General features: G+C 43.2%; 1 long non-coding RNA gene across 1 annotated transcript in view; it reads left to right on the top strand.

The window, feature by feature from the left end:
• Nucleotides 1–2,215: 2,215 nt before the first annotated feature.
• The window catches only part of LOC132324398 (uncharacterized), a 122,462-nt gene continuing 111,128 nt past the window's right edge, over nucleotides 2,216–13,549 (top strand). Inside the window, exon 1 of the long non-coding RNA XR_009485610.1 lies at nucleotides 2,216–2,349. This is a non-coding gene — a long non-coding RNA (uncharacterized LOC132324398). The remainder of the gene's footprint in view (nucleotides 2,350–13,549) is intronic.

The raw sequence follows: 13,549 nt of genomic DNA, 5'->3' as shown, positions 1-13,549 counted from the left end.
CTCTCTTCGGTGTATTTGCATGCTTAAAATAACCCAAAATTATTTCTGACTAAATATGCTAGTAAAGAAACTGGAAATACCACAGCTGATGAAATGAGGACAGGTTGGGCCAACTTTTTTTTTTTCCTCTCTCCTTATAATTGCCAGTTATTGACTTCCTTTTTGTCAAGGTCACCAGAAAGCTATGGAAAACTTTATCCCAGAATACTGGGTTTACTGGCATTTCTTGAAGAAAAAGCGTAAAATACGTGAAGAACTTGCAGAGTCTCTGCCCTCAAGTCTCTTTACAAGAAACTATTTTTGTGATTAGATGCTGGACCAAGCTGCTCTGCAATCTTTCCACTGCTATTAACTGTAAATAACTTCCAGCCTTGCATTAACCCCTTTAGCTCCTGACAGGCAAAGCTGTTCTCTATCTGCCAGGCCTGATGAGAGAAACAGATGAGCTGGGAATTTGAAGCAGGGTCTAAGGCAGAGCTCTTTTTTTGTTGGGACTGTGTTTATGAACTCTGCTGTAACTTTCTCATTCCTGACTCCCCTTAGAGAGTGCAAATATTTTTATCGGGTAGAACATTTTTGGGAAATACATCCATGGTCATGGCTGGATCTTGATCTTGTGCCTGCTGAAGCAAATGACAGCGTTCTTGCTGGCCTTTGGGAAATGGTTGTGTGCTTTGCAGGCATTGACCTGAAAAGACTTTAGCATCTCTCTGATAGGCCCAAGCTGAAAATGTAGCTCTAAATTCAGTTCCTAGTTCTGTGTAGTTGTCCAAAGGCAGCAGGATCTCAGATATGAGTGGAGCCTGTAAATGCTAAAATTAAAAATGCTGATAGGAATACAAATATGAACCCATGTTGAGTTAAGGAGGAAGGCACCTCTTTTGGAGCAAGTCTTGAGAGGCAAATTCTCTAGTCCTGTGTGCATTCCCTTCTGAAATGTCCATATAATGCCAAGATCACGTCTCAGTCCTGACTCCTAAATGCCCTGCCATGGCTTAGCTACAGAGTGAAATCTGGCTGAGAATTTTCAGATGCCTTTGTGGACACTGAAGACAGTGGAAGCACAGGGAAAAAATCCACGCTTCAAAGCTGGTGATGATTTGAACTCTAAACATTCCAGGATTAAAGATGTTGCCATGCTATGGAATCCTGTGTACCTGTCAGTCTGCAGCTGAGCTGGGCTGTGTTTTAAGTGCTCAAGTCACACATATTGGAGCATTTAAAGAATGCTGAAGAGGGACCCTGCCATGGCTTGGGGGGATGCAGGCTTCCCTGTGCAGGGCAGGTTTCCACCTCTTCCTCTTTATCCACAACAGTGTTATGATGTCTCCTCTGAAACATGGAAATTTCACATTAAGAACTCTCATCAGAGAAATACAGTGTGGAGTGGATTAACTGAAGATCAATCTTATGCCACATATTATGGATGAGGAAAGTTTTATACCTACTCTCACTTTGCCACAAAAGAGGGGAAAAGACCATTAAAAAATTCTTGCACTAAAAACATTCCAAGGCACTCTTGAGTTTTTTTTATTTTCCTTTTTTAATGGGAATTATGCCACAGAGGCACTGGCTTATAAAGTTCATTAGGTTTTAAAAACATGTTTCAGCCTCTTGGTCAGATAAAATTAAAAATTGGCAGGAGGTCACGTGGGGAAATTCTGGCAGAGCTGAAAAGTGGTTCCAGTCTCCCCATGGTCCTTGAAGCAGGATTCTGGCTTTTCTCTTTCCTTCTGGGTGTTGGACAAAGTTCTCCAGTTCAGCATCTGCCAGCAGAATATTGCCACTGGCTTGAATGAAGATTAGGTTGTGTATCAAAATGATGAGTGGGTGTGTTATCACAAATGGTCTGAGCTGTACCCAACTGCCCTGGCTGGAATGCTGGTCCTTACGGTTTTCCACAGGACTTTTCATTCTCATTCAGGCCCTGAGCATCTGAAGGGAGCATTCTGCTGGATTTTGCAACCAAGGAGCAGCCTTGGCTTTGTGGTTTTTCTTTTCAAAGCCAAACCTGTTAGCTCTCTGTCTCAACCACGAGGAGAGAACCGAGGCCTCTCGAGGCTGCCCTCTGTCTCTGCCAGTCACTCTCCTCCCACGGTGCTCCTGCCCCCAGAAATCATCATCATGTCCAAAATAACTTGTCTTCATCAAAAGTTGTGATCAAAAAGAAATATAACTAAATCTATATTTTTACTGTTTGATTTTTTTTCAGGACTCTACTCCATGGGCTTCAAATCACTACCTGGGAAACTGCTGTGGTTGGAGCTGCAGTAGGCTGGTGGATAAATCTTCTGTCCCATCCTCTTCACTTCATCTGGGATTCTCAAAGATACTCACACATCAGAGAAGGTAAGAACAAAGCTTTTTCCATTCTTCCATTCTGTGTTTTCATCCCAGAGCCTGGTTGTGCTGCCTATAAGGATGAGCCTGTAAGGTCTTGGGACCCAGTCAGACTGGGGGGTCTGAAATGGAAATTGTTGTGTGTGCTGAGCCCCACGCAGCAGAGCAGATCCCATAAGGGTCTGGGGCTGGGTCACAGGGGAAACAACAGGGCTTGAAATGTGCATAAAGAGGGGGGAGATCAAAGGAGAACAACTGGGAAAGGTTTAGGTTGGGCAGAGCAGGGGAGGCTTAGCCTGGCTATCTAGTCCAATGCAAATGTGATGTTTTGCCTTTCTGTCTTCTGTGGAGGCATAGAAAGGAATAAACAGTGAGAAAAAAAAATACAATTGAAAGTGTGATGGTGGTTTTCAGGTTGAAAACTACAAAGTTATATTATTGGTGCAGAAACCTTGGCTGTGTCTGGAGCCCAGAACCTTTGTAATTTTGCCTCTCATAAGCAAGGCATCTGTGTATCCAAATGAAGTGTCTAGGAGAAAATCTTTTCCAGATTAAGCTAGAAGACTAACATTTGGTGCTGGAAAGATACACTTCTCTGCTATGGTTTCTTCCTGATGAGTTTGCAAATCTCCCCTCGATTGTTAATTCACCCTTTCCATTTAAAATTTGAAAGGCAAAATGTTTTCTTTTACATTTTGTCTATGCATGCATGTCAGGGTGAAAAGGGGGAAGGAGGAAGCAAGGGATGGAGATGGGCTCTTGTGTCTTGCTTTAAGGTCATGTGTTAAGCATAATCCCTTCAAATTCATCAGTAGAAACTGTGTCAGCCTCCACAGGGGGCTGCTGTGTCTGAACAAGACTGCTCAATTTGTTTCTGATTAAGCACAATTATTTATTGTGAGACATGCAGTACAGGTAACACCATCCGAGTCCTGGCAGGGAAGGTGTGTGTTATGATTTGGGTCTGTTGTTTCTCTCTGTCTTGGCTTAAAGTTATCTCCATCACCCAATTTTTCTGACAAACAAAAAAGGGATGTGTGTTTGGGATGCAACTTAAAAAGCGTTATTTATCCTGACCCAAAGAACAGCAAAAAGAGCAACCTTGAAAGGTTTCTATAATGGAAATGAAACAATCAACACAGAAATATGAGGAAGAAATTACACCCATTAAATACATCTAGACTGATGAATGATATGATGGCTGCCTATTCAAGCTGGAAATTTTACACATGATTGAAGCTTTATTTAGTCTAATGAAATGTGCTTCCTGAATGCTGCATCTGAGTGACGGCGTGACCTAGAGCACAAAAGAAAGTATTATGTGATTAGACTGAGATCATTCTCATTTAAAGTCATTGTGATATAATTTTACGTTTTTAATTAGCAGCATATACTTTTGTGTCCATTGCCTCTTTTATTGCAAATACCTTTTCAGGTCTTGTCCTTCCACAGGCTTGTTTGAAGCCCAGCACAGATTAACAGCAAAGGGGTTTGGAGTTCATTGATCCTTTTTTTTTTTTTTTAATCCCCCACGAAGTGGTGAATGGTGGGAGGGGAGGAAGCTGATCTTTCAGAATAGGCTCATCTTGTGCTGAATTCTTCCTGAGTTCCATAGGACACTCTTTGCATTTTAGCTTGAAATCCAGCTTAAATACCTGGTTTGGCCCATGAAAATATTGATAGTGTCGTCCTTTAAATCAAGTAGAGTTATTGGTGGAGCAACTGATTCTAGAGATATTGCCCTCAACATCTCGGCTCTGGCAGCTGGCATTTCATGAGGGCTGTGGCATTATACTGGTTTATATCACCGGGGGTTTGGACCTACATCCTCTACACCTCACCTTTATGAGCTGGGCCTTTACTTTGAAGGTGTTTTGTGTACCAGGCTGGAAGGCAGCTCCTCACACAGAAATCCAGTGTTTGCATTAAAAGCTATTAAATCAGGTTGGACTCGAGCAAAACTTAACGTGGTTCATAACGCAGTTTTATGAGCTATTGAGATTTCTGGCACCATAAAATGAGTTTGTTAATGGGCTTCAGCAGTTGTTACTTAAAGTGATGTTAAAAAGTAATGAAGGGGGAAAGTGAATGCGAGGGGTGAAGCTGCATCTCAAGCCTGCAGCTCTCTCCTTTCCCTGAGCATTAGCAGGGGTGAGCAGGCATTAAACAGGTTCAGTGAGCTGCCTTTGTGTGAGAGAGCTCGCTGCAGACCCCATATTTTCAGATGAATATGAACTTGCTGACCACAATCCTGACTTTTAGCTTGTTAGTGAGGTTGACTGATGAACACCCAGGACCAGACAGATAAGCCAGGCACTTAATCTACCTACTGTATGTGTTCAGTCAGACTAAAGCTTTATCAATCATTTCCAGCTGCATTTCTGGGGCATATTGTATAGCTTCCCATTACCATAAATCACTGAATTTGGAGCCAGCAGCAATTTAACCATCTCATTCATGAGGCATCTGAAGGTGTCCACGTACCTGAAAGTACCTTAATTTGTGCCTGTATGGAAGATTCATAATTCCCTAGCACATTTTCTGGTTTTATTGCAGCCTGTAATTGAAATTTAGGAGGGCAAAAGAAAAAAGTCAGGAACAGCCTTTCAATAACAGTTTTTAAAATATTTCAATTTGAAATTTGGGATAATTTTCTTAGATCACTTTTTAACTGTGCATAGATATCTTCTTGATCTGGCTTGTATTTCCTGCTTCAATGAAAAGGATAAAGTTAAAAAAGGGTGTTATAAATGCCTGTGCCAATTGCAGAATAATATCTAATGCTGAGAGAAAAAAAATTTCCATCTTCCCAAAGGAGACTTCCCCATTTTTTGCCTGTCATATTATTTTTTTAATTCTGTTTTTACACATACAGTTTCATAGGCTAATCATGTATTTCACAAAAGTAAGGCAGCATTTTACAGGCAGGGAAGGCCACTTTGCCTGATCATTTTTTGTTCTACTTACAGACTTCAGGCTTCAGATGTGCTCAGACCATTTTTTTTCCTGTTTCAGTTATTGTCTGGCTTAAAATTGAAGACATGAGGTCCAACATTCCAAAATCTCATGTTAGCATTCCAACTTTCATGTAAGCATTCCAAATCTCATGTTAGCACTCTGGATTGTGACAAACTCAGGTACTTCCAGCCACAAGAGATCTGACTCCTTTTGGAGCCTTGCTAAGATGGTCACAACTACAGGCATAGACAAACTGTCCAGCCACTGGTTCTGAGGAATAAATTAAATATCATGGCCTAATTTCTAGAAGCCTTCATATTTATGTTGTCAGAATTTAGTATTTGTTGTTTTTACCTGTTTTTGTACCTTTTTTCCCCTTGGTGGCTGTGGTGAGTGTACATTTGGTGTGGAATGTGAGAGCCTGGTGCTGCCCATTTGAAGTCATGACACAACTGCTTAAGTTACAGCTTATCAAACCCAAGTTTTTTCATTATTTTCCCCTCAAATTACATTTTGCAGTCTATTAAGCATCATTTTCTGATAACGGGTGAAGTCTGAGTGCATTCTCTGTCACATGTGGCTGGCCTAGGTTTGGGCCAGGCTTTGTGCATTATAAACCTGTCAACAGATCCTGTTTCCAGCTGCAGCGCTGAAGGGCAGCTGAGGAGGAGACATGATAAAGTCTTTGGGACAAATTACACATCCCAAATTAATTATATGTAATGCTTGGCATAACAGAGATGAATTCTGGGCAGGACCATGGTGCTTGTTTTTACTGCCAGCAATTATAATCCGCTTTAGGGCACGTCTTGGACGGGAGCGGATCTCGCGGCGTTGCGGTAAATGCGCTCGGCAGGCACCTACGGCTTCGGGCTCTGCCTGAGGAGATTGAGTGCTTGACTGTGGAGAGACTTCAGGTGCCTTCAGAGAAACTTGGTTTCCCATGCTAACTGCAAGAATGAGGGGAGCTGTTTCCATAGGTTTCCGTGAGCTTCTGGACTGATGCCCAGAGCCTGATCTCATCTTTGCCTGGAGGAGATTTCTGAGAACATGCAGGCTCGGGCATCCCAGCGCCTAGCCGTGCCAGAGTGCTTGTAAAGGGCCACAGCCAGGCCCTTTATTTACAACTAAATGGCTTCCCCAACGTGTTCTGGGGAGCTTTAGGCAGCTCGTGGTTTGTTTCACCTACTTAACATCACACTGACAAGAGTCGAGTCCCCATCCTTTGACAGACAACAGATCAGCTGGTTACAAGTGTTGATCAGCTGGATAAAAGCAGAGGGTGAGACTACGCTAGCACTGAAGTTGTGGGTTTGTGGACTGTGGGAAAATTAGTTTTACAGACTTTTGGGTCTCCTCTGCTGGAATACAGCTCCTGATCACTGTAATTTTCTATGATGCTTAAATGGTTTCTCGGACTATGCAAACCGCAGGCTGTCCCAAGCTTTGCCAAAGAGAGAAGAGTGGCTGAGAGGCTGTGCTTCTGCAGAGCATGTTGCTGAGATTTGTCAGCTCTGTCACACTCCTCAGACCTGTGGAAATGAAGGGAAAGGGGTTTCCAGAGATATTCTGTTCATAATTATGAAGAAACTCACAGCCACACCACATAAAAACCTTCTAATGGTTCTTGCACTGGCACGTGAATGGTAGTGAGGAGGATGTAGTTTAAAAATACAGCACAGACTTTTTTTCTTATAAAACATTTCAGGAAATCCTGCATTTTAGTGGGAATCTCTCACCTCTGAAGAATGCTGCATTTGAAGAATTTATAATGCTCTATTATCTCTGGGCCTACTTTGCAATACACTTACGTAAAGTGAAATTCAGTCTGCAAAGATACTTCTTTCTGAGCGTTCCTATTGCATAGCTAGGCAAATGTTCTTACGCAAGTACAGACAATAATTACGGCTAAGGCTATATATATTACAAGCAGGGAATTCCTCATGCATTTAAATACATATTTTAGAAGCAAATCTGGATCTGGTTTCAAAATCCAGAGTGGATTGACACCAGTTTACATCATCAGTATCTGGCCTTTGAAAATTCAGAGAACCCATTAAAAATACAGCTTGTGGTGGGGGGAGACTGGAGTTGTATCATATAGCAAGTGAGCACAGGAATGGCTGGCAGGAGAATGGTATGCTGCAGATGAGCTGGATGGGGGACAGATTTGCACTGTTGTAAAACACATGGGAAAAGTCCCTTCTGTTTATTTCTTTTTTTCACCCCCTTATTAATTTACCGCAACCACAAGCCATGTGTTCCAGTTCCTGTCTGGGAAAAGAGGCTGGGTAGGCTGTGCTGTGACTTAGGCCAAGCAGGGATCTGAAAGCAGCTGGAAAACCCCAAGAAATCCTGAACTGCTCGTAAAAGAGCCGAGCAGAATTGTTTGTAAAGCCCTCAGCACTGGGACAAGGCCACTCTGGTTGTGTTGTGCTCCCTGTTCTGTGTTCACAGCTGTAATGAAGGACATCAGCCACAGATCACCTGGACAAAATACCTTCAGTGAAAGCTTACGCCTTGAAATTGCTGCATTCATAGTGCACCCAGAAGTTTGTTAGGTGTTGGCAGATCAGTGGCTTGTGTGAAATATCCCAACCCCTGTGCACTTTGGAAGGAGTTGTTGTGCTCCATGTAGGTAATATTGAAAACAGGAGAACTCCTGTTTAGCTCCTCCTTTCCTTTCTTGCTCTCAAGGTGGGAGAAGCATGTTGCTGTTCTTTATGCAACACAGATTATTTCCTCTGACACATCAAGGATCTGTGACAGGCTTGAAGTTCCCTCTGGTTCTTCCTCTTTACAGCCACTCCCGTAAGATCGAGCCTCTCATCTGCCCCCAAATAAAACCTTGCAGTATCCTAGACAGGGATGGAGATATGTTTATGGTTTGGATATTATAGAGTAAAATCTATAAACTATCGGTTTAGCAGGCTTAAAATCAATGTATTGCTTTTTGTGTGGCTCACCTGTGATAAAGACATGACGAGTAAAGTGAAGTTCTCATCTGAGCACTCTCCCTGTGGCTGTAGAAGGCTAAGCATGATAAGTGCAAGAACAGAGCCAGATAAGGGGAAATATATCTGGGAATTAGTGTAATCTTACCTACTGCTGCTGGTGAGACAGCAATGAAATTACTTCTCACTGATAACATTGATAAGGGTTGTTGATGCATGGTTTTAAACTTCTGTTGTAGGTTAAATATCTACTTTTTATCCAGTGTTTATGTTAAACTTCAGCATTTTCTTCTTCTCTTTTTTAATTAGCTCTAGCCTTTTTTGTCTTTTTTTTTTTTTTCTTCCAAGTGCCTATTTCTATTTTGCTACCAGTTGTGAATTTAAAAGAAATGTTTGCCTTTTGGATTTCTCTATCCCAAGCTTAATCCCTCCCAGAGGCTCAAATGAGATCAAGGTCAGGTTTTGTCATTAAAGATGGAGAGGGCACATTTCTTTCCTAGCATGCCTCAGCCACAGACATCTTATGTGGTTTGGTGAGTGTGAAAGGCTGGAGGGATTTAGTAACTCTGGTATAGAGGAGGAACTCTTATTTCATCATTTTTCCCCTAAATTTGAAAGAGCTAATGCATTTAGAATAGAGGGTAATTGATGTGTGTTGCAAAGACAGACCAGTCAACAAAGAGCCTTAATATTTACTCTTGGCACTAATGCACTGCTTGTCAAAGAGAATTCTGACTCCCTGCTGAAATATATTTAAATTTGAATTGTGTATACAGTATGTAATTACATCCATAATGACTAAATCACCTATGTGTGCACAAATATTTTGTTGTGCTATTTTTGCTCTCATCTGGGGCTGAGACTAAAAACACTTTCAAATTCAATGACTTTGATAACCAAAGTGACAGAATTTTTTACTTTTTAACACCAACATGGAATTTTGTTGAGGCATTTCCTTGAGGGGGAGGTTCTGATTTTGGAGAGGGTTATTGTACTGTGCACAGGGCTCCTGGTTTAGGCGACTGCTTAGGCTGGTAAAATAGGGATCTGGATGGGTATATTCTACCTCCTTTTTTTTGTGAGGAAATTAGTTTTCAGAGGTGTTATTGCTCCTCTTGCTCACACAGACTCAAATCTGTACAGTCCACATGCTGCTGAGTCAGAAAATGTGTTTGGGGGCTGTTTGCTAAGCAAGTTTTGTCCACATTTACTTCTGTCTGTGCCCTTGAAGAATACCATGTGCCCATTCCTCACGGAAATGTTCCTGAGCATGAGAAGTTGCCTTGATTGGAGCACTCTGTGTGTGGAGATGCTGCAGTTCAGAGCCCTCCAGGTGTTTGTCACCTGGGCAGGTGACACAGCTGATGTCCAGAGCTGGGTCTGTATGCTCCACATGGTGTTCAGCCCACAGCGAGCAGCCCATGGCTACTGGGGCTCATGGGAAAGGCTCCTCTGGTGCAAAAATAGGAGAAACAGCCTTCTGACAAGAGCTGGCACCTTCCTGACAGCCACATCCTTTCACACCGTGGTATAATGCAGCTCAGCGTGCTTTGAAGGCCCAGCTTGGTGGTGGTCCTGCCTTATCTCTCAGTAGATTCTGATCCTTATCACAGAGTCATAACAAACTCTTGGGTGGAGTCGGAGGGGGTCAGAGAAGCCTTTGGCTTCGCTTAGAGCGAGGCTGACGTGAGCATGGAGACATTGTGTACTCTGAGCAGCCAGCCCTTTTTGTGTCAAATTCGAGGCAGTTGGTAAAACATTGTGTACTCTGAGCAGCCAGCCCTTTTTGTGTCAAATTCGAGGCAGTTGGTAAAACCAGCGCGGAGTCAGACCTGCCCCCTTTACCCCACCAGGAAAGCAAGGCGCTCGTTTCGATGAAACGCTCCAAATGTCAGCCTGGCAGTTCTTGTACTCGAGGGCATTCTGCTTAGTGCTTCTGTGGCTGCTTCTGAAGGATGGGAAATGGTGCTCTGGTGTAATTTCTCAGGCAAATGCAAGGCTGTCTTAGTAACTTGTGACCCCCTGACTCGGAGTTTGAGGAGAGAAAAGGCGAAGTTATTCAGCCATTGGAGGAAAGCGGGGCACAGTGTTATCTCAGAGCTGTGATATTTGGCTTCCAGTGGCCACAGCAAGTTGACACACATCAAACGTCAGAGCAGCTGATAGCAGACAGGAAGGATTAGAGGTGACACGGCAGAGCTGACCCCTGCCAGCAGCGAGGCCGGGCGCGTCGCTCTGGAATCGGCCCCGGCGTGCGAGCTGGAGGTGCAGGTACAGGGAACAGGGGACATTCTCCTGATAATTGGGCTGGCAGCTCAGTCTGCATGGAGGACAGTGTTTATTTACTCATTGTTGTGTGATGAGCAAATAGAAAGATATGCCTGCTTCAGCCCATGCTGATATTGGTGCTAGCGCTGTCTGGCTCCAGCTGCCGCAAGCCAGGACAATACAACACAAAAACTTCCTATTCACCATCACTTGTAAGTCTGTCCTGGCACAGATATGCAATGACCTCAGACCACAGTTGGGTCTAATAAGGAATTTATCTTCATGGAAATGTGACCTCTTGCTACCAGAGGGCTACAAAAATACGAGTAACAATGGGTAAATGAAGATAAAGGTTTATCCTGGCCAACTGTTGCATTTTCAAAACAGTTCAACCCTGCCATGAAAAAAACTACTGTTTGACATAGGATGCTGTCTGAGACTCCTAAAAAAGTTATCCAGGTCACTGTGGAAAGAACATGCTCTTGTTATTGTTTTTATAAGTGAAAACTACTGGATTGATTTTTTTTTTTTTTTTTTTTTTTTAATGATGCAGACACTCAATAGCAGTTTTCAATTCCCAGAATCCACTCTGGGTACAGAAAAAGAGATTTCAGGAAATTCAGTTTTTTACCAAGGAATTAGGCTTTTTCCTCTCTTAACCTCTACCCTCCAGACTAGGAGTTCACACTCTGTATGTGCTTTTAATCTTGACTTCAATATATTTTATTGTGGCCAGCTTTTAGTTACAGTTTAATAACTTCAGCTTTATTTTGCCCCAGGCCATATTATAATGAATAAAAAGCTTTTTCTATGATTTAGCTGAATTTATGCAGCTGCCCTTGAAACAGCTGCATAACTTTTCCTACTGACTAGGAAGGGTAGCAGTTTACTCAGCACAGACTGATCAGCTGAATTCTACTTCCAAACTCAGTTTCCCAAAAAAACCACGTGAAAAAGAGTGCAGGTCCATGACCGCACTTCCCGATACCTTGTGAACTATTGATCTTTCTCAAATTAACATTATCCTCACCCCAAAAAGCAATTTGGACTGAATAAGGACTGTATTTTTATCTGATTCTGTGTGGTACCTTGTGCAATGAAAACTTTATTCTGGTGAGGGCCTCTGATACACCCAAACCAGCTGCTTCCCAGATTCCAGTCAGATGTAGGAAATGGGGAGTGGACACGTGCAGAAGCTTGCACCAGCCATTGGTCATCTCACACTTGACACTGCTAGGTTGGTTCTTCCTGTGGGCACAGCTTAGCAGCAGGTCTGATCCTTCAGGGGCTGCGTCCAAATCCGCAGAGAGATGTCAGAGCAAACCTGCAGGGCCTGTGCAGTGCTTCTGGCAGCAACGATGTGCCCAGCTCAGAGCAGGCATCGAGCCTCTCACCTCGATGCTTTTGCATCCTAAACCTGACACCTGGGAAGGATCCAGACCCAGGAGGCCGAGTGGATTCCAGCTGGGCAGACAGTGAGGAGGCTGGGTGGGTAATGCACACCCCGTGGGAACCTGCCTACAAATTGAAGGGTGGCAGGCAGGACGGAGGAGGCAAGAGGTCAGTAGTATGCAGCTTAGGGAGCACGTGGTTTGAATGCAACTGTGAAACCCAAGACACCTCATCAATTTGTGGGGCTTCTTTAATAAGGGCCCAGCTTCATCTTTACGCAGGGAATCCCCTCCAGAATTCCAGACACATGAAAGACATTAACTCATAATGCCTAGCGGTCTCCTGAGTACCTGCTAATAATTATGGCTGGCCTTTTTGGCCTTAGAAGCTTTCTGTTACCTGGTGTTGAACCTTTTAGGGTAAGCTGGGAACCAGTGCAGGATGCTGAATGTGAAAAGGTGTATTTGTGCTTCTGTGCACTGACAAACCTGAACCAAGTGTATGGTTCTTACTCGCTCAGGATTAGCAAATATTGCATTGAAATGAAGAACAACAATTTACATGCACTTAAAACAGCAGGTTTAAAAGAAATCTTGTAAAGGAAAGAAAAAAAAGCACAGCAATAAACTCTAGTCTGAGATCATACTATTAAACAGAAATATTATTAAAAGAACAGTTTTTAGAAGCAGGAGAATGATCAGTTTGCCCAGCTGTTATAGTAGCAAGGAAAATGTTAATGAAAAAAACTAAGAGAATTCTGCACACCTACTACTCATCTCAGTATAAAAAGGGTAAGCAAAGAAAGCAAGGCAGAGTAGATCCTGGTGTGGACCATATGTTCTAAACCTAAAACAATTATAAGATGTGTAATAAAGATAAAGCACCCCCCCCCAAAGAGTAAGAGCACATTGAGTCATGCAATGAACCTTTTATTCATTACAGCTCTGAAAAATTTGGGGTCAGTTCTCCATTCCTTTATAAAGGAGACTTAAATGTAGTGTTTCTGTAATATATGTTCAGTTAAAAGCCCTCCTCCCAGCTTTTCACTGCCAGAATGAGGTAAAGAATCTGGAGATTTCAGAGCTAATAAGCCAAGCAGTAAAATGGTGCACATTTGTGTGGAGCCTGATGAGGGATGGGAATGCACCCAGGGAAGGCTTGGCTGCTTCGGCCGACGGGTGGATGCACCAGGACCCCGTTCCATGAATCAACCTTGGCAAATTCCGTCCATGAGAACTCAGAGAGGGGAAAAAAGGCAAGAAAAGCCTGACTGGGGCTGTTACAAACTGCTCAGGATGAAAGCTGCACAAGCCATCCACCTGCAAGCCAACCACTCAGCCCTAGGAAACCAGGAAAGAACCACCAAGGCAATCCTAGAGAACAGTGTTGGAGCACCTGGATGTCCTTGACTCCAGCTAATGTGGGGAAAGAAAATCGAAAAATCCACTTTTTCTGGGCAGGAAAGAGCATGTAATGATAGAATAATGCCATACTGCACTGAAGAGGAAAGCTCAGTAAGACAACTGCTGGCAAATATTCCAGCTCTGACTTCCTTGGGAGCCTCCGAGGTCAGAGAGGTGAGGCAGGCATTCCACATCCCATCCTGTGCTGCAGAGCAGGCCTTTCCACAGTGCTGG

The sequence above is a fragment of the Haemorhous mexicanus genome, chromosome 3 (genome assembly GCF_027477595.1).
Source record: "Haemorhous mexicanus isolate bHaeMex1 chromosome 3, bHaeMex1.pri, whole genome shotgun sequence".
Classification (NCBI taxonomy): domain Eukaryota; kingdom Metazoa; phylum Chordata; class Aves; order Passeriformes; family Fringillidae; genus Haemorhous; species Haemorhous mexicanus.
This window is presented reverse-complemented; position numbering and strand designations above follow the sequence as displayed.